General features: G+C 43.1%; 3 long non-coding RNA genes across 10 annotated transcripts in view; all 3 read right to left on the bottom strand.

Moving 5' to 3' along the window:
- Nucleotides 1-11,429: 11,429 nt before the first annotated feature.
- Nucleotides 11,430-13,562, bottom strand: LOC119266587. Of its 4 annotated transcripts, XR_005132057.1 has the most exons (4): nucleotides 13,499-13,562; nucleotides 13,277-13,396; nucleotides 12,915-13,030; nucleotides 11,430-12,398 (listed from the first exon to the last, which is right to left on the bottom strand). It is a non-coding gene; the product is annotated as an uncharacterized LOC119266587 (long non-coding RNA). The 4 variants fall into 4 exon arrangements; XR_005132054.1 differs by having other exon boundaries at nucleotides 12,956-13,396; XR_005132050.1 differs by having other exon boundaries at nucleotides 11,433-12,398; nucleotides 12,915-13,396.
- A 436-nt stretch (nucleotides 13,563-13,998) lies between these two features.
- On the bottom strand, nucleotides 13,999-16,449 carry LOC119266570. Of its 5 annotated transcripts, XR_005132046.1 has the most exons (6): nucleotides 15,936-16,449; nucleotides 15,419-15,527; nucleotides 14,739-14,820; nucleotides 14,520-14,624; nucleotides 14,232-14,435; nucleotides 13,999-14,107 (listed from the first exon to the last, which is right to left on the bottom strand). It is a non-coding gene; the product is annotated as an uncharacterized LOC119266570 (long non-coding RNA). The 5 variants fall into 5 exon arrangements; XR_005132043.1 differs by having other exon boundaries at nucleotides 14,520-14,820; XR_005132044.1 differs by lacking the exon at nucleotides 14,739-14,820.
- A 7,151-nt stretch (nucleotides 16,450-23,600) lies between these two features.
- The window catches only part of LOC119277599, a 14,539-nt gene continuing 12,879 nt past the window's right edge, over nucleotides 23,601-25,260 (bottom strand). The window contains exons 2-3 of the long non-coding RNA XR_005137241.1: nucleotides 24,051-24,833; nucleotides 23,601-23,907 (exon numbers count right to left, since the gene is read on the bottom strand). This is a non-coding gene — a long non-coding RNA (uncharacterized LOC119277599). The remainder of the gene's footprint in view (nucleotides 23,908-24,050; nucleotides 24,834-25,260) is intronic.

Genomic DNA, 25,260 nt, shown 5'->3' with positions numbered 1-25,260 from the left:
GGGGGGGGCTATTTATAGGCATAAGTGGAGCTAGGAGAGTCCAAATGAGGTGCGGTTTTCGGCCACGCGATCGTGATTGAACGCTCTAGGACATGGAGCAGAGTTTGGTGGGTTTTGGGCCAAAATGGAGGGGTGTTGGGCTGCAACACACACGAGGCCTTTTCGGTCCCTCGGTTAACCGTTGGAGTATCAAACGAAATCCAAACGATACGAAACTTGACAGGCGGTCTACCGGTAGTAAACCAAGGCCGCATGACAATTCTCGGTCCAATCCGGAAATGTTTAATCCCCACACACGAAAGAAAGCTAGAAATGACCACCGGAGGAGAACGAATCGCCGGAATGCAAAATGGACAACGGGGAAAATGCTCGGATGCATGAGACGAACACGTATGCAAATGCAATGCACATGATGACATGATATGAGATGCATGACAACGATAACAACACACGGAGACAAAGACCCGAACCCGAGAAATAAATATAACTTAACGCCGGAAACGGCAAGAGTTGGAGTACAAATTGGGAAAGTTACATCCGGGGTGTTACATACGAACTGCATGCTCAACGTGAGGGCACTGCACTTTCTGTAGCAAAGGTACTGCAATACAGAGACTAGTGAACCTCATGTCGTAAAAAACTACATGCGGTGTTTTTTGGTACATATTTTGCTCTAGTTTTTAACTGTCTATCGGAACAAGGCATGTAATATATGGTTGGAAAGCTATGTATTAGACGCAACTTTGCCATGTTGAACATTTTTCGAGATTCATCATGGTTTAAGAGCAGTTTCAAAAATGGTACGACCCACGACTAGTGGCAGCGAGCGTATATTCGCGTTTTTAATATACACCGCTTGTCGGAATGAAGCAAATGATACGTTGTTGGAAAGATATCGTCGAGGCACAACTTTTTCATATGTATTATTTTCTCTAATTTGTTGTGGTTTAAGAGCAGTTTTAAATTTAGTAAATCGCGGAATTGTGTTTTTCAAAAAAAATGAAATTTTCGGTATTGTTTTCCCTTTAGTTTTTTAACCGTTTGTCAAAATGAGGCGTGTGATATGCCGTTGGAAAGCTATGGACGAGGTGCAACTTTCATGCGTAGAAATGTTTCTGAGATTTCTTACGGTTTTAAATTAATTTTGAAAATCATGTGATGGACGTCGAGTGACAGCGGCCGTCTTTCGCGAATTTTTAGAAACCGCTGGTGGAATGATTCAAATGATATGTCATTGGAAGGATTCGATGAGACGCAACTTTTTCATGTAGAACACTCTCTCTAATTCCTTACGGTTTAAGAGAAGTTTTGAAATTATCAAAATGCGGACACTCTGTTTTTCGCGACACCAAAATCGTCGTGTGACTGCATCAAATAGAAAACTGCACTGCTTCAGACTAAAAACCGCACTACATCGGACGGTCAAGCGACCTGCATAATTTTCTTTGTCGGGCGTAAATTTTCTCACACAAGTTTTTACGAGTTCTTATCGTTTTTTCTACTTTTTTATGAAGGAGAGCGGACCGCAGAGACGAGCCACTTGACCCGTGACGTAAATCAAAGTGAGGCGCATTATTATTCTTTTGTTTCGGTAACATTCTTTTCACACTTTGATGTTGGGCGCAAGTGAACAATATCACTCTCGAAACTCAACCACGTCCGAGGACCAAGCGCACTTCATGTGTTTGACCAAGCACACTTCATGTGTTTGACGGAATCGACTGAGTTTTGAGACACACAAGCACATCGTGCACTTCACAGAATCGACTGGGTTTTGAAACACACGAGCACATTGTGCACTTCACACACGAGCCCGTGCAAACCGCAAGCAGTGCCCAGATGGACTACATCTACTTTACAAAAAATAAATACATTTGACTGAAGTGGACCACAGTACTCCTTGAAGTGGTCTGCATCAACCATTTTCTTCATGAAAAATAAACCTCTCCAACATATACCAAGCGGACTACACGTCGCGGCAAGCCGAGCCGCACGCCACCCTCTTCATCATCATCGCGCGTAGGTACAGCCAGCGGGCTGCACCAACGAGAGTGTTGTGATGCACACCGCTCGGGGTCGGACTACGTGTGCCAGCGAGCCGCACGTCCATGGTCACTAGACCGCACAGGGCCCGGTGACGAACTGCAAGGTTTCAGAGAAGAGGAGCTTCATGTGGGTGTCGACGAACTGAAAGCATCCGCGAGCTGAATCGCCGGTCTACAGAGCCCTTCTGGCCAAACTGCTTCTACGCAGGGGGAGAGGCGGATTCTTGCCAATGAACTGCAATGCCCACCTAGTTTATGTTCAACACACAAACAAAAATAAAATCAAGGTGCGGCCGCAAGTGAACATACAACAACGCAATAGTTAACCTCTCCAAAACGCACGCGGCACTGTGCCTTGGGGGTCACTGCACTGCACAGGGGCACACCTCGCTACTCCTGTGTGGATGGGAGGTGGAGAGGGAGGGGAGGGGCAGACGTCCAACTCACCGGTGGGAACTGTAAGGGCATATTTATCCCTAAGATGTTTTGGTGATTGATGACAATGCTTTTGCGGACTAATCGTGTGTCTTGAGTTTCCCAGACATTTCATCGCTAGGCACAAGACGGTTTGGTGTCCCTCGAAGACTATTGAAGACGGTGTTTTTCTACGTTTCTTTTTGGTGGATTTGAGTTGCAGGAAAGCCGTACTATTAAGAGAGGGTCCGCGTCGGAAAGGTTCGGGTGGAATCATCACATACACATTTTCTTCCTTGTCCCCTCCTTTCCCCTGCACTTTGGAGCATCGTCCGTTTATCCTCTTTGCCTTGTCCTGGCTGCTGTTGATGGGCTTGCGGTAGTACTGCTCCCTGGAGAGCGGTAGTACCGCAGGCACCCACGGTAGTACCATACTACGGTGCGGTAGTACCGCAGGTGCCCACAGTAGTACCGCTCCTCTGGAGTCATAGTACCGTGGCCCCCAAGCCAAGTACCGCTCCATCGCGGTAGTAGGGGCGGATGTAATTTTTTACATCCGCGCCCCCACCGTAGTACCGCATCCCTTGTGTGGTAGTAACGTGCGCGGCCTGGCTCAGCTGCCAGGCGGTAGTACCGCCCCTCTGCGGTACTACTGTGTCGGATTTTTGCTTCGTCCATTTTCCAGCGGAAGTAGGCACGGATGTATTTTATCCAGACTCTTCCCAGGCTAGGGGTTTCCTGCCTTGCGGTAGTACCGCAAGGGGGAGCGGTAGTACCGCGCCTGTGGCAGTACTGTCCTCAGCCCTTGTGCTACAGGTCTGCCCTAGCTACTGCTGTTGTTGCGGTAGTACCGTGGTTCCTCGTGGTAGTACCGCATGGCCTTGCGGTAGTACCGCTGGTCTAGGATGGTAGTACCGCTGGTCGCGGGCTGGTAGGTGGATAACGGTTGGGTTTTTGTCCTCAACTATAAAAGGGGTGTCTTCTTCCTCTAGTTGACCACCTCTTCCAACCCTAAGCTCCATTGTTGCTCCAAGCTCCATTTTCACCCGATCTCACTCCCTAGCCAATCAAACTTGTTGATTTGCTCGGGAGTGGTTGAGAAGGCCCCGATCTACACTTCCACCAAGAGAAATTTGATTTCCCCCACTAATCCCTTGCGGATCTTGTTACTCTTGGTTGTTTGAGCACCCTAGACGGTTGAGGTCACCGCGGAGCCATAGTCCATTGTGGTGAAGCTTCGTGGTGTCGCTGGGTGCCTCCAATTGAGTTGTGGAGTTTGCCCCAACCTTGTTTGTAAAGGTTTGGTCGCCACCTCCAAGGGCACCAATAGTGGAATCATGGCATCTCGCATTGGGTGAGGGCGTGAGGAGAATACGGTGGCCCTAGTGGCTTCTTGGGGAGCATTGTGCCTCCACACCACTCCAACGGAGACGTACTTCCCTTCAAAGGGAAGGAACTTCGGTAACACATCCTCGTGTCCACCGGCTCCACTTTTGGTTATCTCATGCCTTTACTTGTGCAAGCTTATTTGTGATATATCTCTTGTTTTCTTGTGTACTTATCTTTGTTGCATCATATAGGTTGCTCACTTAGTTGCATATCTAGACAACCTACTTTGATGCAAAGTCTAAATTGTTAAAGAAAAGCTTAAAATTGTTAGTTGCATATCCCCCGCCCCCTCTAGTCAACTTTATCGATCCTTTCAGGAACCCACGCAGGGCCGGCCCTGGAGTTTTGAGGGCCCCAGGGCGGATGCCATGAGTGGGCCCATGGGCTGTGATGGAGGAAAAAAATAAATTTTATAGTTTGATATTTTTTTTGAGGGAGTTCTATAGTTTGATATGCAAAATTCTTGTAAAGCCATAAACTATGATATATTTTTCTTTGTAAATAGTACTCTATCCAAATTACTTGTCTTGGATTATGGATGTATCTAGACATGTTGACTAAGTACATTTGTATCTACACAACATGTCTAGGTACATATGTATCCAGACAAATCTAAAACAAGTAATTTGGAACAGAGGTTCTGTCTGATAATAATAGGTTGTGGTGCTTCAATAATATTGACATCTAATTGCTTTAGATTGTCAATCCAAAAAATAAATTTATTCATAACCTCCTTCGAAAATTTAGTTAACTGATGTGCTCATTTTCTCATTTTTGTTTTCTCGGAACTAGATAAATGTTTTTAGGAAACATGTTTATGAAAACAAAAAAGAGCACTCATCAACTTTGGAGTAAATTAGCAGCAATAATGTGTGCTCCAACGTTTGTGTATTCTGAAGCTATCCAAGTCGAAAACATTGAGACCAAGCGACCAAAACCAGCTATCTCCTCCAAGGCTGCAAGTGTTATAAAAACAATAATACAATTTAATTATCATCGACCAGATTAAAATTGTCGGCTAAAAGAATTCATAATTTTTTTACCTCTGTCGTTAGGCTGTTCCTGGCCCTAGCGCAGACGGCAGCCTTTGCAACGCTCCGGCATGCGGCAGAGTTGCATGGCATTCACCCGCTCCATCCTTCGTGTGTGACGGGAAAACGAAGCCATGGGCCTCGAGCTCGAGAGAGTAAAGATTTGCTAGATTGGGTTTGGAGAATTGAAGAAGAAATCAAAGTAACTGCCATGGAAAGGTCATTCCCTCAAACAAAAACAAAAAAACCAACAGCCACGGCTCCACACAAACAGGTACACACACGTACAGCAGATCCGTATTCTGGAACGAATTCAACTTTTTTATGACTTTTTTAGACTAGAACGAATTCAGCTATGTATGCGTTCTTTCGGCTTCTAATCTAGATATCATGGATGGGCCTCTCAGGCCTTTTGTGTTGTACCCAAGCCTTCCATACGTGTATATGGCCAGGGTCGGGGCCCATAGTTTGGCTGGGCCACAGGCCGTCGCCCCTGCTACCCTGGCCCAGGCCGGCCTTGAACCCACGGCTGGACGCCCGAGACACCCCAACTCCCACCCAACTACCTGGATCGGCCGGGACGACACCGACAAGCAAAAGATCGAGGGAGAGGAGTGGACGCTTGAGGCTGGCGGCTGCGGCGCCGTGACCGACGATGAGGGAGGGCACCAAACCGCGTTGCGTTCCGCCCTGACGCTGAACTTCTCGACGGCGGCTCGATCCAGATTGCGGACGAGGGCGGACCCGAGCGTGGGGGATGGGCAACGCCTGGCAGGGGCGGCGCGAGCCCAGGCTGGCGACGGGTCGGTCGACGGCCAGAAGGGAGGTACCGTGGGAGGTGGGAGGCGGCGCAAGCACGGCCGATGCCGGGTTGGCGTGGCGCACCGGTCGTAGGATGGTGAATTGAGAGGTGGGAGGCGGCACGAGCCTGGGTCGGCGACGTTTTGCTGGATCTAGCCCGGGGTGGTGGAGGCGGGGCTCGCTGGATCCGGCCATTGGGCGGCCTTGGATGTGAGCGTTGAAGGTGGGGATCGACGCATCCCTCTGGATCCGGCATGTGGCGGCTTCAGTGCATGGTTGTGGGATGGGGCTCTGGCTGGGGTAGAGAGGAGGCCAGTCGACCGAGGGTAGGGTGGTTGTGGGGCGCCGGGGGTGGGTGGTGGTGGGGCACCGGGGGTAGGGTGGAGGTGGGGCGCCGGGGTGGCAGGTGTGGGGAGAAGGAGAAGGTGGGGGTCGGGCGTAGTGGGCTGCCCGGGTCGGGTTGGTGGGTGCGCTTTTTTAGCGAAGGAGAGGTGTTAGCAGAATAAGGGAGAAGTGTCAGCAGAATAAGACTCTTAAGAGTGTCATTAGAATAAACCCACCCTATATATATATACATAAACACTATTCTGATCACGGGATGAGAATAATATTCTAATCACAACCTGACCTGCCCGCAAGTAGTATGTTGAACTTCCCTCTGAACTAGGTTGAACTTCCGCCAACATTGCCCAAACGGGTCTTGCGATATACCGTTGGAAATCCATTGACACCAGTGTCATGACCCAACTTCAATTTTTATCAAAATGTAAGCAGTTTAAGAGCAGTTTTGAAAACCGTTTTTTCTTCACACAAAAAACGTGAATCGTATTTTCGATCGCATTTCTAAACCGTTTATCGGAATGAGGCAAATAATATGGCGTTGGAAAGCTGCTGCAAAACCTATCCTTCCACATGTTGAAAGTTTGCTCTAATTTCCTGTGGTTAAAGAGTAATTTAAAAAAACATAAAATTTCGCAAACCGAACAACCGAGTTCATACTTTTTATGTCATTTCTAAACGGCTAATCCAAATGAGACAAATGATATGGCATTGGAAAGCTTATGAAAATGCGCTACTTCTTCATGTTGAAAGTTTTTTCTAATTTTGAACGGTTTAAGAGTCATTTAGAGAACGGTACAAGTCCTACCGAGTTCGTATTTTCGAGATCATTTTTTAACCGTGCGTCCGAATGCAACAAATGATATGGCGTTAGAAAGCTTGAACAAATGCAAAACTTTTTGGTATGTATTGTTTCTCCAAATTCTTTGCGGTTTTAAATCAATTTCAAAAATGGTGAAAAAATTATTTTCTTCGTAATTTCTAACAACTTTATCGGAATGGGGCAAATAATATACCGTTGAAAAGCTACGGAAAATGCAAAACTTTTTCATGTTGACGATTTTCTCTAATTCCTAGACGTTTTCAAGTAATTTCGAAAATGCCGAGATCATTCGTTCTGCCTTTATCACAAAACAGATAACAGATTCGTCGAAAATGCATCGCGTGAAGAACTTGAACTTCTCGGCGTGTGTACTTGAACTTCACTCTGTTTTTCACGTGCTTTTTTTTTGCTCGCGGCTTTCCATCCACTCACTAGAATTGAGCAAGTGATATACCGATGGAAAGCTGTTGTAAACACGCAACTTTCCGGTGTTGATCATTTTTCATATTCGCGACGGTTTTAAAAGTTTTTCATCTGAAATTTATTCACTGTAGTATTTGAACTTCCTCCTGTTTTCACGTTGAACTTTTGTGACGTATTTTCGTTTGTAATTTTCTCATCTATTCATCAGTGTTACACAAATAATATTCCTTTTGTACAAATCTCTCTCACAATAATTTTTTAAACTTTCACGGACCGAGGACTTGAACTTATAACAACATAAAATTTGGACCTTGCCTTTTAATTCATTTTTCTCATATTAAACACACATCATGTAGTACATGAACTTTTTCTGTTTTTATAATTTGAATTTTTTATTTTCTTTTTGAAATCAAATTGCTCCCAAATATAACTTAACTTCTTTGTGGATTGAGAGAATTATTTTAAAACACAAAAAACAATTTTTTTTTGTGTTTTTGAACATGGAAATATAAGGTGAACCTCTCTGGCAAGAATTTTTGAACAGCCACGGACAGAGCACTTGAACTTCTAGCAGCAAAACTTATATCCTTTTCTTTTTCGTTCTTTTTTCATACAAATGCACACCGCGTAGTACGTAAACTTTTGGGAGCTATCAATCTGAACTTTTCTCAGTTACGTGAAAATATCTAAGTTTATTTATATACATTGAACCGCTCTACCTTTTTTATTTGAACTTCATTGTGTATTTTTATAAATGTGAAAAATAGGAGGGTTTTTTAGAAACATCGAACTTCTTTATTATTTGAAATTGAACTTATTGATTTTATTCTTTAGTAACTAGAAAAATATGATTTTTCAAATAGATATCAAACTGCTCCGCTTTTTCAAATTGAACTTCCGGGCGTTATTCTCGATTGATGAGAAAACCTGAGTTTATTATATACATTGAACTACTCCGTTTTTTAATTGAACTTCTTGATTTTAATCTTTACTATTGGGGAAAATCTGAGTTTTTATAAACATCAAACAACTTCATTTTTCTTATTATGAATTCTTGGTTTTATTCATTAGTAGCATGAACAGTCCTAGTTATGTAATAAATATCAAACCGTTTAATTACTTAAATTTGAACTTCCGGGTCTCTTTTGAAAAGAGGGAAAATCTGTTTTTATAAACTTTTTGAGTTGCTCAGTTTTTTAATTTGACCTTGTTGGTATTGTAAAAAAACATTGAACTTCTCCATTATTTAAATTTGAACCTCTAGCCTTTTTGTAGAAACGAGGGAAATATATTTTCTCTATAAATTTTGAGCTGCTCTATTTATTTTAATTTGAACTTCTTCGTTTTATAATTAGAGTAACCGGAAAAATATCTGAACTTCTCATTTTCTTGTTTTTGAACTTTATTTCTTTAAAAACGTGGAATATACAGGAAAGAAATGCCTTCACCAACCTCTGTGGACTTCACATAGGAATAAACAATCCCCACGTGCTGAAAATACCCTTGCACACACACTCTTTAAGAGAGAGAAAGTAGGCGTGCATCATTTTACGAAGTATATAAAACATGAACCGGCAGGGCAATAATTCTTGAACTTCTTCGTACAGATTTGTCTTTCGCCAAAATGTATATACTTTTTTCAATAAATTTTTTATTGAATTCCTTTTTTGTGCAATAAGAACATTAAAAATATGATTTTTGAAACTTTTATATATTTTGTCTCCTTATTTGGCATGTAGTACCATCTAAAACAGAAAAATGGCTTATCACAACCAGTACAACAAGCACACAGAGAGCGCCCATTTTTCAACCAGAAAACATAAAATTTATAGTTTTTCTGGCACAAACTATGAAGTACATCAGCAGGATATATCCTCGTTTAACTACTGTTTGCACCACGAACACATGATAGGAATATATAACTTTGCCCACATATATATGAATTTTTAAGTATCCAAGTGCATTGCGAAGAGCCCAAAAGGACAGAATCCAACAACTCATTCAACTAAAAATTCTGCGGTGCTGAACATCTCATTGAACTGAAAATGGCTCATACTGTCTTACAAACTCTCCCTTGACCTGAAATCTGTGCTAAACTTGAACTATACACTGATTAGAAAGGTTTCTACAAAGCATAACACCAAACATTTTTATACGTTCCACACACACCAACAGCAGCTAGCAAGGAGCCGCGGCGTCAAGCAACTGCAGTGTGCAGTAGCAGCCAACAACATGGAGGAAGGAGATGCACCAGTATATAGCTTCAGAATTTTTTTCGTGGAACATCATAAATGGACGCCCCACTAAAAGAAACAAGGAGAAGTAGAGAACCAAGGAAATACGTTGCAAATAAAACACTCCAAGAATTTCTCGGAAGAATAAAAAACAGAGGACCACACGTACTTGTCGAAACTGACGGAAGTAGTATTCTTGTTCGTGGTGGCATTTTAGCAAACACAGGATATGCGCCCCATATAGATATATGCAGAGAGTCAACACTTAGCTCTTCACAGCCATTTGTCGAGCACTACACTGCTCCTCAAGAACGACATCAGGAGTTCAGGACTGGCGGGTGATGGCCGTGAGTTATGGTCCTCTATCCTCCCGCTGCTTCCTCTCTGACGGGTGTACCACCTAGCTCCAGGCCGAGGCCTCCTCTACTGCAGGCCAAGGAATCCTCTAGCTGCAGGTGGTTGCGAGGTAGGCATGGTGGACGGGGACGGGGTGCGCCGGTGAGCTGCAGGTCGAGGCCTCCTGTAGCTGCAGGCCGAGGCCTCCTCTAGCTGCAGGTGGTGGCGAAGTAGGCATGGGGGACAGGGAAGGTGTGCGCCGGTGGGAAGCACGGGGCAGGCGGCAGGGTGAGCCGGTGGGGAACGCGAGGCGGACTGCGAATCATGCCGGAGTGGAGTGCGGGGTCTCCGTCGATGGGTGGCTGTGGCTCGGGCGAATGTCTATGGCGGTGGTGCTTAGATCGCAGGGCGGCGAGGTTGCCAGCAGTGGCATGGGTGTCGGGCGGCAAACCAATCCAGCGACGGGAGCCGGTGGTGCTTGAGGGAGGTGGTGGTGGACCAGCGCAATGGAAGGTTGGGGTGGAGCGGCGCAATGGCAGAAACCAGGGGCGGCGGCGGCCCGACAGCCGGATTCGGGTACGAGGGCGGCGACGTGGATGGATCCGGGGCCGAGGGCGGCGCAGTGGACGGATCCGGGGACGAGGGCAGTGCGGCGGCTGGGTCTGGGGGCAGGGTGGCGCGCGGTGAGCTTGTGGCGGCGGGGAAATCGGGGTAGAGGAAGAAGATGCGGGAGACTGGGCAGTTCAGGAACTCGGGAACATCTAATCGGCGCTATATAGTGCTCAACATGATCCAAATAACTATTTTGATTCTAGAATCAGAATAGTGTCATTCCATATATAAAGAGTAATATTATCATAAGAGTGAGTGTAGAATAGCTTATTCTACAGCCCTAGTAAAAATATATACAAAATTTAGTAAAACAATGTTTAAATTGTAGTAATTCTGGAAAAAAAATTACTATCCAACTTTGTAATTTACTACATTTTTTGAAAAATTACTATATTTTATATATCGCGTTACTATATTTTGTACGTACCGTTACTGGGGTGTAGAATAAGTTATTCTACACTCACGCTTACACCCCTAGTAATGCTCTATACAAAACATGGTAACGCAACATACAAATATAGTAATTTTTCTAGGAAATTAAAAACTTGGATAGTAAAAAAAATATTTCCGAATTACTATATTTTAGTGTTTTACTATACTAGTTGACCTGTTGTGTCAAATAGCGCAGAGACCCGCTAAAGCCATATTGTCGATGAAAATAGTTTCATTTTGCAAGGACCTTTACGATATCAATAGTAGAAAGCTCATTTTTTAAACCAAGGTATATTTATTTTTGTACGTGGAGAAGAGCTGGGTAAATGTAGGCGAGTATAGGTTGATACTTCTAGCCTTTTTTAGTTGTTTTCGTCATCTTCAGTGGAGGAAATATCAATTACTCTTTGGGAGCTTTGCCTTTTCCATGCTCTAATGCACCTGCATCTTGGTTGGTTGTCTGAATGTTCAGAATTTATGCTTGAGCTCACTTGACGGATGGATGGTAAATTAATCTAGCTTTTGTGTTGCGGAAGAAAGACAGGGCGCAAGCTGTTTTAAGTTAGGTGAACATTGCACACCACCACAAGTTTGGTCACTTATGGTAACAAGTATTTAGGTTCACATTTAAAACGTCTTAGCAGGAACAGATGTCACTGAAGCAACTTGAAAATTATTCGATACAGCCAAAAGTTTTGCAAAATCAGACACTTTCCAAACAAAGAAGCGCCATTTCAGCACAGGTTCTGAAGACTACATGTAACAGGAAGTGTTCCATCCTGCATTAGCAAGTAGGAGAAAATGTCAAGGGCTGAAAAAAGAAGAATGGGATATTTAACTGTGAATCTGAATCGGAGAAGCAGCGAGTCGACTGCCATACAAAACTTCCTTCTCTAAGACTTGATATCTACAATGCAAGCGAAAAATCAGTTCAATCCAGGAAAACTATAGTGAATACAATAGTAAAAAGTGTATGAAGAAGTCCTAAGAAAAAAAATCAAAATCTTTCATGCTTTTTTTTGCAGGGTAAAACCTTTCATATTACAATGTGCTGAAGATTTTCCCAACAATTAGATCAGCCATATACGCAAGAGTCAATTGCCCATTCACTGGTCACCAAAGAACAACAATTTAAGGAGCATAAGTCGACTAATTACAACTGCATATAAGTTGACTACAAACCTTCCTGGCTATTACTATAGTAAGCAATCGGCAACTCTAAGTACGGTAACAAAGCAAGTCTCCTGATTCTAATAACAACAGCACTAAGTTGTAAAGTCTTGTGTTACATCAATTTATCCCATTGTGCGCATGAAAAAATGAACTACTAGATATATGTTTCCAATCGACTATCGTATGAATTCTTCAACTTTTATCTTAACCAGTCAGCTTCTATAGGGAATGCAAATACTCATGGAACAAAAAAAATAGAGCACATCTTTGCAGAAATAAGGTACAAGTTTCCTTACCTGTAGGCAAAATGCAACATACTATTTTATTTCTTGCAGCCCTTAGCATCCTGTCAAAATTAATAAGAAGTCATGTCAGATGGTCTGTGAAAGCGGATACATGAATGGTACTAACATGATATATTTTCTGCTTGCTAGCAAGTTATTAAGCAAGATCATCAAATATTTCTTTATAGACCACATGTGAGTTTTGCCAGCGTTTTCAGGAGAGTTATTTTCAAATTTGTAATCTGAGGACTGACCAAGAGATACTCACATCAGTCAAAATAGGAATCCTAGGCGCTAAATTTGAGATGTCCATAATTACTCCAATGTAGTAACCAACCCATACTCTGTAAACTGAGCTTTTTAAATACTTCAAAAAGAAGTATACAGGCAAGAATGTGTCTTCCATAGGTATGTTTACTTTTTCTAAAAGTGTATTCAAATGGGAGTAGTATGTAAAAAAGGTGAAGACTAATAATGTGGTATGCATATATCATAATTATTATGAATACACTGGTAGGTGTAAAAAAGGCTGAATTGAAATGGCCGCAAATTTCCTCCAGCCACGAATGTAGCCATACCCATGGTGTCCAAAGAGCACCTTCTGGTTCTTGGTGAGTACCTTGCGCATGGTGGGGCACAATCACTCTAGAAGAGAGTGGCAGCTAGGCGAGGCAGAGTAAGACCTGAGCGAGGGCTGCAAAGTGAAAGCCAGAGCAGAGTGGTGATTGTAGACTGATGATTATGAATAAAAACATACAAATCTAATAGATTTGAGATTTGTTATACTTATCCAATTTGTACATTTTGTAATATAATTCAGCACTAATGCCATTACACCATCTAGCATCATCTAGGATTTTAGCATCTCTAGCTCTAGTAGTCTAACAAAGCATAGAACTGAAAATAAACACTCAATTCAGGAAGTTTTTATGAACTGTACGCCACATAAGCAATGCCCTATGTGCTTGAAATCCGACAGCCAAGTGATTTTCCATTCTTCCAACCGCCGGCGCACCATTTTCACATAAAACTTGCACGCCCAGGCATTTTTTTTGTACAACTACGAAATGAGCAGTAAATTAGGAATGTGTCGCCAATCAAAATGAAGTCCACTTCCCATAATGTTTGTAAAGAAATCAACATCATAAAGCTCTTGGACTACCTTCCATTCAAGCTGACCATGAAGTTTTGCTGCTGGAATCCTCTTTGGAGATGTAACAACCTGTAGAAAATAAATAACTTATATGACTGGCACAGCAAAAACATATTATCATGCAAAATATAGTTATGTACATTCAACAAGATATAGATGACAACATTCTATGAGAAGAAATCACACTGTCCTATAGAGCACAATCAAACTATTCCCAGTTCAGTTTAGTATAAAAGTACTAAATTACTAAAGGAGAGCTAGTTCTCACATAGGAATAAAATAAGATCAATCACACAGGGTCTGACATTCATATAGATACAAAAATATCTATGTAACATCACGACACTTGCAAGGTACTCCCTCCGTCCCAAAATAAGTGACTCAATTTTGTACTGAAGCTAGTACAAAGTTGAGTCACTTATTTTGGGACGGAGGGAGTAACTGTAAAGCATGCACATTCCACCCAAATCTGAGAACTTGTTGTAAATATGTTACAACATTCAACGAAGATTGCCTGTTTTGTTGGGCGCCTGTTCAAGTAGGCCTCAAGTTTTGTGGGGCGCCTGTTCACGTTCTTGCTTGTTACTCCTTCTGAACCTGGAGCACCAATGCCTGCAGCTGTTTTTCCTCACACTAAATTAGGAACCACATAAAAACTATTTGCCAATTGTAGCACTCACTGATAGAAATGGTTAAGTAGAAAAATTCAAAACAAAAAACGGAACAACAAAAGGAAGCTCACCAAGCTAACTCCTAGTTGAGCTTCATGTTGTCGCACTGATGGATCACGTCCATTGTCCGGGGGGCAATGGGAGATCTACATGTGGGGCAAGTATGTTGGCGCTCTCGCCATGACCTCAGACAATGCACATGGAACAAGTGCCCACAAAGCAGCTTCTTTGCTGTTGTCATCTCTTCACGACAGATAATACATGTAACATCACTCCTGAATCCATAAATATATCTAAATCATAAACAAGAACCATAGTTGAATAAACTGAAACAGTGCCAGTGAAATTAAATAACTCACACATTAAGCTCATCTCTGCGGTGCACATAATCTGAAACATGAATTTTGAAGTTGCGCAAGGTCTCATACAGCTCACGGATCAAGTGTAGTGGGACACCATGGTTCCTGATATGGTATAAAATCAGATATAGGGAAAGATCTTCATAAGAGAACCGACAGGAAGATATCTATGAAGAAGAGCATATATAAAGATAAGTGCGCAAGGTCACAGATAAGCACCAAATAAAATGTATACACTGCCTTTTTCTCCCATTGACCTTCCGTTAGAAATAGCTTATTTTTAAAGCCAAACCTCAAACATCTAGCACAAGAGGATACAATATAAATTTTTAGAGGATGAATCATCACACCAACAAAATGTATACAGTTAGGCCAACAACATATACACATGCATAGTGGTGAATACACCTGATAAAAATATAAAGGCTGGGCACTGGATACCCTTATACCCATTGCTAACATGACCCACCATGCAAACGGTTACCAACAGAACTGAATATCAAGATAACCAGGGAAAACAAATTACTAACAGAACTATGTATGTTGTGTAGCTAATCAAACATCTCTCTAAAACAGAACAGTGAAGATAATTTGCTCACAGAATCATATATGCTTATGCAAGAAATGAAATATCTATATTAAACAGCCAGTGAAAAAACATTTATAAAGAACAGATCAAAGAAAGTAATTTCCTCGCAGAATCATGTATGTATGTATGTCTGTGCAACTAATTACACATTTGTATAAGCAATTACAGAAAAAAATGGTCCCAAAAGGTTATCAACACTGGAGCACACACGAGAGAAGAATTGGTGCAAGAAAAAGGCCATCGGGCTTCAATGCCAATCTACACTGCCATCAAAGGACAAACAATTAACATAGTTCAGATGTTTTAGTACCTGATAACTTAATGCTTCTAGTGTTTAAAATAAAATACTTGCATGTATCATTGCTCCAGGTAGATCATTTGTCCAATGAAGCCCAAGGCAGCTTATTAAATCCTGGGAGCTTCAGAAATCAAGAGCCACATCAATAGAGTAGACAATGCAAGATCACAATTTATCTTGTCCATTATACTTTTAAATTTGACAATTAGCTGCTCAAACCTAAAATCTGTTGACCACTCAAGCATAAGAAAGCATACTACAAATTGACAGTAAAATGGGGGGCCAAATACATTAGTTTTCAAGGGAGCTGGAGAAAGTATGTGGATCCAGTGCAGTTTACTCTAATTATACGCAAATGAAACCAACAAAAACACTGAAAGTATATTTACTTTTCTTTGATAGGAATCAACTAATAACTTTCACACATACTGCCCTCCTCTGAGCAGTTCTCCTTGAGCATTTTTACAAACAGCTAGTGCTCGCATTTGCATCCTCAAAGGAAAAATGAATGAGATGGTTGGGGACTCACCTGCGCACCTGAAGACCATGAAGACGCGAGCTAATCGAGCACGCACCCAGGATGCGAGGTCATGCACCAGCTGCGGCTACCGTCACCCACCCGCTGAGGCCGCCGTCCGCTGCGCCACTAAACGAGCCGCCTACGGTGCTAGGTTCAAGACGCGAAGGACCACGTCGAGCCAAGACGACTCCCTGGCTGGCATCCTCTCCTCTTGGGTTGAGCTCCTCCTCCCGCAGCTCCCTCGCGACGAGGTCTCCTCCTCCCCCGGCTTCCTCGCGACCTGAGCAGATGAGCACGTCGGGAGGCCATGGATCTCCTCGACAGGGACAACGGAGCTCCTGGGGCTGTGGCTGTGGTGAATGAGGGAGAAGAGCGAACGGAGGAGAGAGAGGTGCGGCGGCTGCAGTGGAGCGAGGGAGGAGTGGGGGTGTGCCGGCAGAGGATTGGAGGCTAGGGTTCGTGCAGTGCGTGGTGTGTGCGCGGCGCGTGGGGCGAGCAGGTTGGGCAATTCTTTCGCACGTGAGCGCAGCTCACCCAGCCAATCCATACGACGGACGAGCCCACCATTCATAGGCCAGAGAAAACCACTGCGTGGTGAAAATAAAATTTACTAAAGGTGAAGATCCAACGGCACAAACAAGTCAAAGGCCAGATCGGACGGCCAGAACTACACAAAATCGGGGAAGCTCCGTGGAGGAGGGTCGGCTAGCATCCTTATAGGTTTAAATTTTGTACATAGCGTTACTGGGGCTGTAGAATAAACTATTGTACGTTCACACTTAAAATAGTGTTACTCTATATATACTACTTTATTATTCTATATATGTTTATATACTATATATATAAGATAATTCAAAGTGAATTACATGAAAAAATTACAAGTTGGCATTAGGTTTTTATTATACTAGATAAATGCCTCGCGCGTTGCTGCGGGATGTTATTGTGTAAAACTTTAAAAATTCATGATGTCTATTCTAAAGGGTAAATAAAGAGATAAGAAAGAAAATTAATTTGATCACTTGGGTGGGATATTTTTGAGCTCACGTAAACCACCGTTACAAAATATATAAGAAGTTATTGTCATACTTAATGAAATTACAGGAAGCATTACAAACCGGTGAAACAACTATAGTAAGATATTCAATCTACAAAGCTTCATTACAATATTCCAACAATAATTAGATGTATGGTTATGGACAATAATTAACATTGAGATAATGAGGATATTTTGGCATACCTTTAATATACATTTATATAAATAATGGAATCAATTTAAGTAAACCTGTCATATTGTACGAAGATAGATGCATACCCAGAAGCAAATTAGCTTCTCTTGTAGTGATGTTTAGTTGATTCTAGTACAAACACGTGCAAAAAAACAGGATGGCGAAATTTAAGTAAACTGAATGGATAACCAGATTCCTTATTTACAAATCAATTTACTATGCATAATTTGTTGCACAGAGGGGTATCCAGATTTTCTCATATAGGTATATCTAGAACAGATGACCGGAACCATGAAAAAAAGATACTTCCCTGAGACAACTTGTACGTAGCAAAAAATATGGCATGGCTGGCAACTCTATATGCACGCTTAAATCTTTGTTCCGGCAGTTTGAGCATCACATGTATATGCTACTATTTAATTAGGAGATATAGGGTATCTAGTATACAAAATAGAGATGACCATGGTAGATGAATGTAAGAAGAATAACCATATAGATTAACGGGAATAAGACTGGGTATAAGACACTTGGTAGCGTGCCAATAGATTTAGCGCTGGTAAATAATAATGCCAGGTGACAACTTATTATATAGACTTATATTGCTTCAGCAAAAAGCGCTCACCTATTTTGATTTTCAACAAACAACTTATTGCTAGACATTACAAAAGAATCTGTAGAGAGGAAATGTCACATGTAGTAATAATTGAAGCATAGATCAAAGCTTCTCTCGATACTTATCGTTTGATCCTAACTTATGATGGATATTGTTTCGAAATCAAGTAAAAATTCCATCAATAATCAAAATGACCTGCAGACTCAAAAAATAAAATGGATCAAGAAACTGGGAATTAATAGAAACCATGAATTTTGGATCTGTACTTACCTCCCAAGAAGAGTATGAGTATAGCATATATCATACTATCAAGAAGAGACACCGGTAACTATTCATATGGTGATAGGTAGATAACTGATATCCATAAGAAAAACTTATATTGAACTTCCTTTTGTTCCGAAATTGCAAAACATGAGACTACTACATGAAAGAAACTTGTTATCATTGACTGCATTAAAGATTAAGGGACATACTGAGTAGATGGTGGATCATAAAGATTACCCGGATTTATTTTTAACCGTTGCCTGCTTCCCATTCATCGAAGTCCTTGGATTAAAACAACTACACAGGCAAACATGATAACGATTGAGGATTTAAATTGTCAAGGTATTGTAGCCCGAGATGTTGTCACATGTAGTTGTTGTAGATATAGTTTTACAGTGTAGAAATAATGTCGAGTTTTGCGGGAGAATTTGGGGACACCTGAATTATTTTATAACTCATGATGTGTCAGCTGTTCACCTAAGCCTATTTTGTCCATCGGGCGCTCAACCTGATGTATGTAATGTGCGATGCGGTAAACGTCTTGGCTTTCCTGGCCAGACGTGTTGCGTGTTAAATAGCTGGGTTGCGAGCCCGGATACGCGTACAGGTTGTTGGGATACATCTCTTGGAGAGAAAGAATACTAGAGATAAGAAATATAAAGATTACATAGTATTCTAGCTAACTAACTACTCCACGGGATGATCTTGTACCGGCGCAACTCCTTGACATACACGCAATATCTCATGTTTGACACCCTCCCTTAATCACAACTTCATCAAGTTGAGATTATGCTTGAAGTCTTCAAAGCTTCTTGTGAGTAGAGCTTTAGTGAAACCATCCGCAACTTGGTCTTGAGAGTGAATAAACCGAATATCCAAAAGTTTATTTGCAACTCTTTCTCGAACAAAGTGAAAATCTATCTCAATGTGTTTAGTTCTATCATGAAAACTGGATTTGCTGATAAATAGGTAGCACCTAAATTATCACACCACAAACAAGGAGCTCTAGTGCTTTTCATACCTAGTTCCTTTAAAATTGACTGCACCCATATGATCTCTGCTGTTGCATTTGCCAATGCTTTGTATTCTGCCTCTGTACTAGATCTTGAAACTGTGGCTTGCTTCCTGGCACTCCAAGATATCAGATTTGGTCCAAAGAAAACTGCAAAGCCACCTGTTGAACGTCTGTCATCTAGACAACCAGCCCAATCAGAGTCAGAGAAGGCACTGATAAGTGTAGAAGATGACTTGCTGAAATTTAGGCCAACATTCAGCGTATTTTTCACATATCTTACTATACGCTTTGCAACAGTCATATGAACAGTGGTAGGTGCATGAAGAAACTGACACACTTTGTTAACAACAAAGGAAATGTCTGGTCTAGTCAGTGTTAGGTATTGAAGTGCACCTACCAAACTTCTGTGCTTTGTACCATTTTCTGAACTCAAGGGCTCTCCTTCAACAAGAGATAATTTTTCTGTGCTGGATAAAGGAGTGGGCGCAGGCTTACAACTTTGTAAACCAGCCTTTTTTACCAAGTCTGTTGCATATTTTTCTTGAGAGAGGTGAAGACCATCCTTGTGTTGCTTTACCTCAATACCAAGAAAATAATGCAGATCTCCTAGATCCTTGAGGGCAAATTCTGTACTCAAATCTTTCAACAGTGCAGTTATAGCTTCATCAGATGAGCTTGTCACAATTATATCATCAACATATATAAGAACAAATATGGATATACTTGATTTGTTATAAATGAACAATGACGTGTCAGACTTTGAGGGAACAAAACCAAGTGCTTGCATCTTCTTACTAAGACGAGAATACCATGCTCTTGGTGCCTGCTTTAGTCCATACAACGCCTTGTCAAGTTTGCACACATGAAGTGGTGCATGTGTGTTTACAAACCCAGGTGGTTGTTTCATGTAAACCTCTTCTTCCAGAACACCATGGAGGAACGCGTTTTGAACATCTAGCTGACGTAGACTCCATCCCCTGGACACAGCAATGGACAAAACAAGACGAATAGTAGCAGCCTTTACAACTGGACTAAACGTGTCCTCATAGTCAATACCATACCGTTGTTTAAAACCCTTTGCAACGAGTCTAGCTTTGTAACGGTCAATGGTTCCATCAGCTTTCCTTTTAATCCTAAAAACCCACTTGCAGTCAATAAGATTTTTACCTCATTGTGAAGGAACCAAGTGCCATGTTCTATTTTTCTTAAGTGCTATGATTTCATCATGCATTGCTTTTCTCCAATTTGCTTCACCCAAAGCTTCCTCAAGTGTATTGGGTTCTCCTGGTTCACGTGTAGAACATATCAGCCCATATTTTGTAACGTGTTTATAATCAACAGGTTAATTACCCCTTGTTGTAGTCGCGTTCGACGTGGAGGAGTAGGAGCTGGTGCTTCTGTAGAGAGATCCGGCGCAGAGGATCCCAGGTCTGGATCGAACTGATCCTCACCTGATCCCGAGGAGGATCCGCGCGGGCCTCCAGAAACAGCAGCGTCACCAGGCGATGTCGAAGCGGGATCTTCTGTGGTCTTGGGTCGTGGTGTGGAAGCCAATATCACCGCAGAAGATCCGGGCCTGGAGGCGTCATCATGGCCCAATGATTGCCTGGGCCCCGGGCTGAGCAAATCTGCCCCCGCGTCCGCCTGACGAGTAGCGGCACGACGTGTGTACACACGCAGTTGGGCCTGACTCTGAACGCGGCCCGAGCCAGTACCGGACCGCCGCTCGTCAGGCGCGGAGTCGCGCACACGAGGGGGAGCGCTGCCGCCCGCCAGGTTCTGGCGCGTGGCTGGTGCAGATTCGGCGGCGCGCCCGCCTGCTCCTGTTTCGGCTGGCGCGGTAGAATCACTGCCAGGCGCGGGATCCGAGGAAGATCTGCTGCCTGGCTGCAGCACCTGCGCTGATCCCGAGGTGGATATGTCCCCCGAGCCAGGACACATGAAATAAGGGTCTGCGGCGCCATTTTCTTCATTATTTTCTACGATTTTTGCATTGTTTTCTTCTGCATCATCACAAAGCTCATGGAGACCATTAGTAGGGTTAGTCAACATATGATCATCACAATTTGTAATACCCCGTTGATCATAGCCGGAGAGATGAGAGGGTAAAAGCAAGATTTCCTTGCGGAGTAGGGCACCGGCATTGGGATGAAGATCCGCAAAGGGAAATTTTGTCTCATCAAAAACAACATCACGTGAGATATATACCCTACCAGTGGAGATGTCAAGACACTTGACACCTTTGTGTTGGGCGCTATAGCCAAGAAAAGCACACCATTTTGAGCAAAACATGAGCTTGCGTTGATTGTAAGGCCGAAGATTTGGCCAACACGCACACCCAAAAACACGAAGAGAGGTGTAATCAGGTTTCGTGTGGAGGAGACGTTCCATAGGTGTTTCATTATTTATGACACGACTAAGAAGCATATTGATGATGTGAACAGCTGTTAGAAAGGCCTCATCCCAAAACTTGAGAGGCATGGAGGCTCCTGCGAGGAGGGCCAAGCCAACCTCAACAATGTGCCTATGCTTGCGTTCGGCTGACCCGTTTTGTTGGTGAGCGTGTGGTCATGATACTTGGTGAGATATGCCTATATTTTGGAAGAAGGAATTGAGTTTCTCGTATTCCCCTCCCCAATCGGATTGGACAACAATGATCTTACTGTCAAACTTTCTTTCAACGAGTGCTTGAAAGTTGTGAAAAACTTGAAACACATCAGATCTTTTTTTGAGAAGATAGATCCATGAGAATTTGCTATAGTCATCGATAAAACTAACATAGTACGTGTGTCTACCAACAGAGGAGGGGGCCGGTCCCCACACATCAGAAAAGATCAATTGCAAGGGTTTAGTGGAGACACTAGTAGATATGGGATATGGTAATTCATGACTTTTAGCACACTGACATGAATCACAAATAGTTTCAACATTGCGCTCACCAACAAACGAGAGCTTATTTTTCCTAAGTAATTTTTCAACCAAAGAAAACGAGGCATGTCCTAAACGATCATGCCATCATGTGGACGAAAGCTTGATAGCACCACAAGCTTATTTATTGAATCTTCTAAACTCCGGAATCAACAGGTAGAGCCCTCGAACACATCTACCTCGATAGAGAACTTTCCTCGTGGCCTGATCCTTGATCAAAAAGAAGAAAGGATGAAATTCAAGAAAAACATGATTATCAATAGTAATTCTATGAACGAAGAGAAGATTCTTATGAGCACTAGGAACATGCAGGATTCTTTTGAGATGAATTTTACGACTAGGGGTATTAAAAATTGAGTGGCCAATGTGACTTATACCCATACCTTCACCACTGGCCATATGAATTTGATCTTTGCCACGATATTTCTCCTTCATGGTGACTTTCTCGAGTTCATTGGTGATGTGGTTGGTGGCACCACTTTCAACATACCAGTTTGTGTCAATTCCATAGGAGCCATCAGCCGCCGCAGCAACTTTCTCTTCATCTTGTGAGGAGTCACCGTCATCTTCTTCGTAGCGGTACCAGCAGTCCTTTGCCGTATGGCTAGGCTTGCCACAAATTTGGCAGCGAGGCAAGTCCGGACGGGACCGGTTGGAACCACCACTGCCACCACCACGGCGCCCTTTGGAGTTACCGGGGCGCCCGCCGCCGCGTGAATTGTTGGAGTAGTTGTTGGAGTAGCCACTTCCGCTGGAGCCGAACCTCCCCTTGCCACGGGAAGATGAACGCGAGCGAGAGCCACCACCGCGGCCTCTGGATGCAGAGTTGGCCGATGATTTGAAGCCACCACCGGGACCATGATACTGTGCCATGCGTTGATCAAAGTTACTGAGCATGGCAAAAAGTTCATCGAGAGTTACCGGAGTGACACGGGCATCTAGTGCGGAGACGAGGGGCTGATAGTCTTGGTCCAGCCCGTGGATGATGTAGGAGATCAACTCGTCGTCCTGGATGGGTTTTCCCGCCGCGGCGAGTTCATCGGCGAGACCCCTCATGGCGGCGAAGAAGGTGGCCACCGATTGATTGCCCTTCTGCGCATTGATCAGCACTGTCCGGATGTTGTTGACGCAGCTGAATGACTGTGACGAAAACATGTTCGCCAGTGCCACCCAAAGAGCGCGCGCCGTGGTGATCGTGGTCACCGTGATGAGCACTTCCTTGGAGAGGTGTTGGAGAAGATAGTCGAGGACCTGCTGATCCTCCTTCACCCAGAGCGGATGAAGGGGATTCGGCTCAGTGGTATCCTTGCCGGCGGCGTCCTTGGTGGTGAGGACTTTGGCCGGCTCCGTTGCCGTGCCATCAACATAGTGGAAGAGGCCGGCACCCCATAGATGTGGCATGATCTGAGTCCGCCACAAAACATAGTTGCTGTGGGTTAGCTTCTCCGGGGCTCCACCGCCGAGGGCCGACTGGAAGGAGGCGGAGGAGGAAGACATGGTTGCGCGCACTTGATGGAGATGGATAAGCTAGGGTTTCTGGTGGAAGAAGGAGGCTCTGTATACCATGTGCGATGCGGTAAACGTCTTGGCTTTCCTGGCCAGACGTGTTGCGTGTTAAATAGCTGGGCTGCGAGCCCGAATACGCGTACAGGTTGTTGGGATACATCTCTTGGAGAGAAAGAATACTAGAGATAAGAAAGATAAAGATTACATAGTATTCTAGCTAACTAACTACTCCACGGGATGATCTTGTACTGGCGCAACTCCTTGACATACACGCAATATCTCATGTTTGACATGTAACTCAAGGGAGCGTTGTTTATCGTTCGGCTTCAGGCACTGGTATGTATTTCTTCAGTTTCTTGTAATGTCTGGAGTTGGTGTTTGTTATAACCAAGGGGTCCAGATTTTGAACTGGTGAGTTTTCTGTTCTCTCTGAAAGCAGAGGCTCGAGAATGAGAATGATGATCAAAAATATATCCCGACCTTTGCAAGCAAGTAGTTGAATAAAATAGGAGAGGATAAAAATACAACAGGGTTACAAATATTATGCCCCAAACATTGAGCTTCATGCCTACCGATTGGAATCTCTTGCCCCCAAACGTTGAGCTTCATGCCTACTGATTGAAATCTCTTGCCCAAAAACTGCAGCCACATAATGAACTATTGATGCAAAATCAAAGACGATAAAAAAACAGGATGCGTAAGATGGCAAATATATGTTTAAATTGACCAAAATAATAATGTGAATCCTGGAATGCAAATAAGATCGAAAACATTTAGGACTGAGATGGAAGATAAATCCCGTTGTAGGCACCCGAGTGGTCACAAATGTCGCATTGTATAGCCAGTGTTCCAGCCGATGCTAGTTGATGCCGCCGGCGGCATGGTGGTAGAACTCACCCTACGTCTCGCGCCCGTCACCGTTATGGTCCTCTGGTGGATGCTATTTTCCAGGAAGATGGTGATTCTGCTGATTACTTCTTCCAAGAAAGATGACATGGAGGTACTGCGGAGCATGGTGAACCACATGATCCTGTTGGTGGTGATCTACATACATGCTGAACAAATCTCACGAGCGGTCATGAGAGCTGCCAGATGGTCGTCCAAGGCACAGAGTCATGGCATAGGAGAATAAATAGGTAGCCGGTCATTTACCTCGGCAGCCCGATGGTCGCCTGCCTCACCGTTTCCTTAATTATGGGCTGCATGCACCTAGTGCCGAGAGGAGAGGAAGGGACAAACCTGCATGTTGGAGGGTGGTCCTCTGTGTGACGTCCGCATAATTAAGCTACAGTAACCCTCTACAAATGATGTCACGTCACTATGATTACTGCCGTTAATCTCGCGTTGATTCAAACCTGATTCAGATTCAAATTTAGAATAAAGACAAATTATTATTTCTTCAAATGGTAAAACAAAAATGTTCGGTGGGTTGCAAATATTCACTAACAATTTTTCATGAAAGAATTAACATTCTTTTCAAAATATAAAATTTCCCCTGGATATTAAAACAGTCGACCAACAACACCTTTTTATCCCATTTAAATATAAACTCAAACTTAATAAATTATTTTGAACCCAACTTAATTTTTGTGGAAGTGCAAAATAATGCATAGTAATTATATGGCAAGGTTTTACATTTTACAAAAGTATTTTAATACAAAAGAAAGTACAAAACATTAGCTAAATAATTAAGTAGAAAAGGAAATGGAAAAAGTAGTAAAAGAAAAAAGGACCTAAGCTACTGGACCCCTGGCCCATTTAGCTAAAATAGGCCCAGCCCAC

The sequence above is a fragment of the Triticum dicoccoides genome, chromosome 1A (assembly GCF_002162155.2).
Source record: "Triticum dicoccoides isolate Atlit2015 ecotype Zavitan chromosome 1A, WEW_v2.0, whole genome shotgun sequence".
NCBI lineage: Eukaryota > Viridiplantae > Streptophyta > Magnoliopsida > Poales > Poaceae > Triticum > Triticum dicoccoides.
This window is presented reverse-complemented; position numbering and strand designations above follow the sequence as displayed.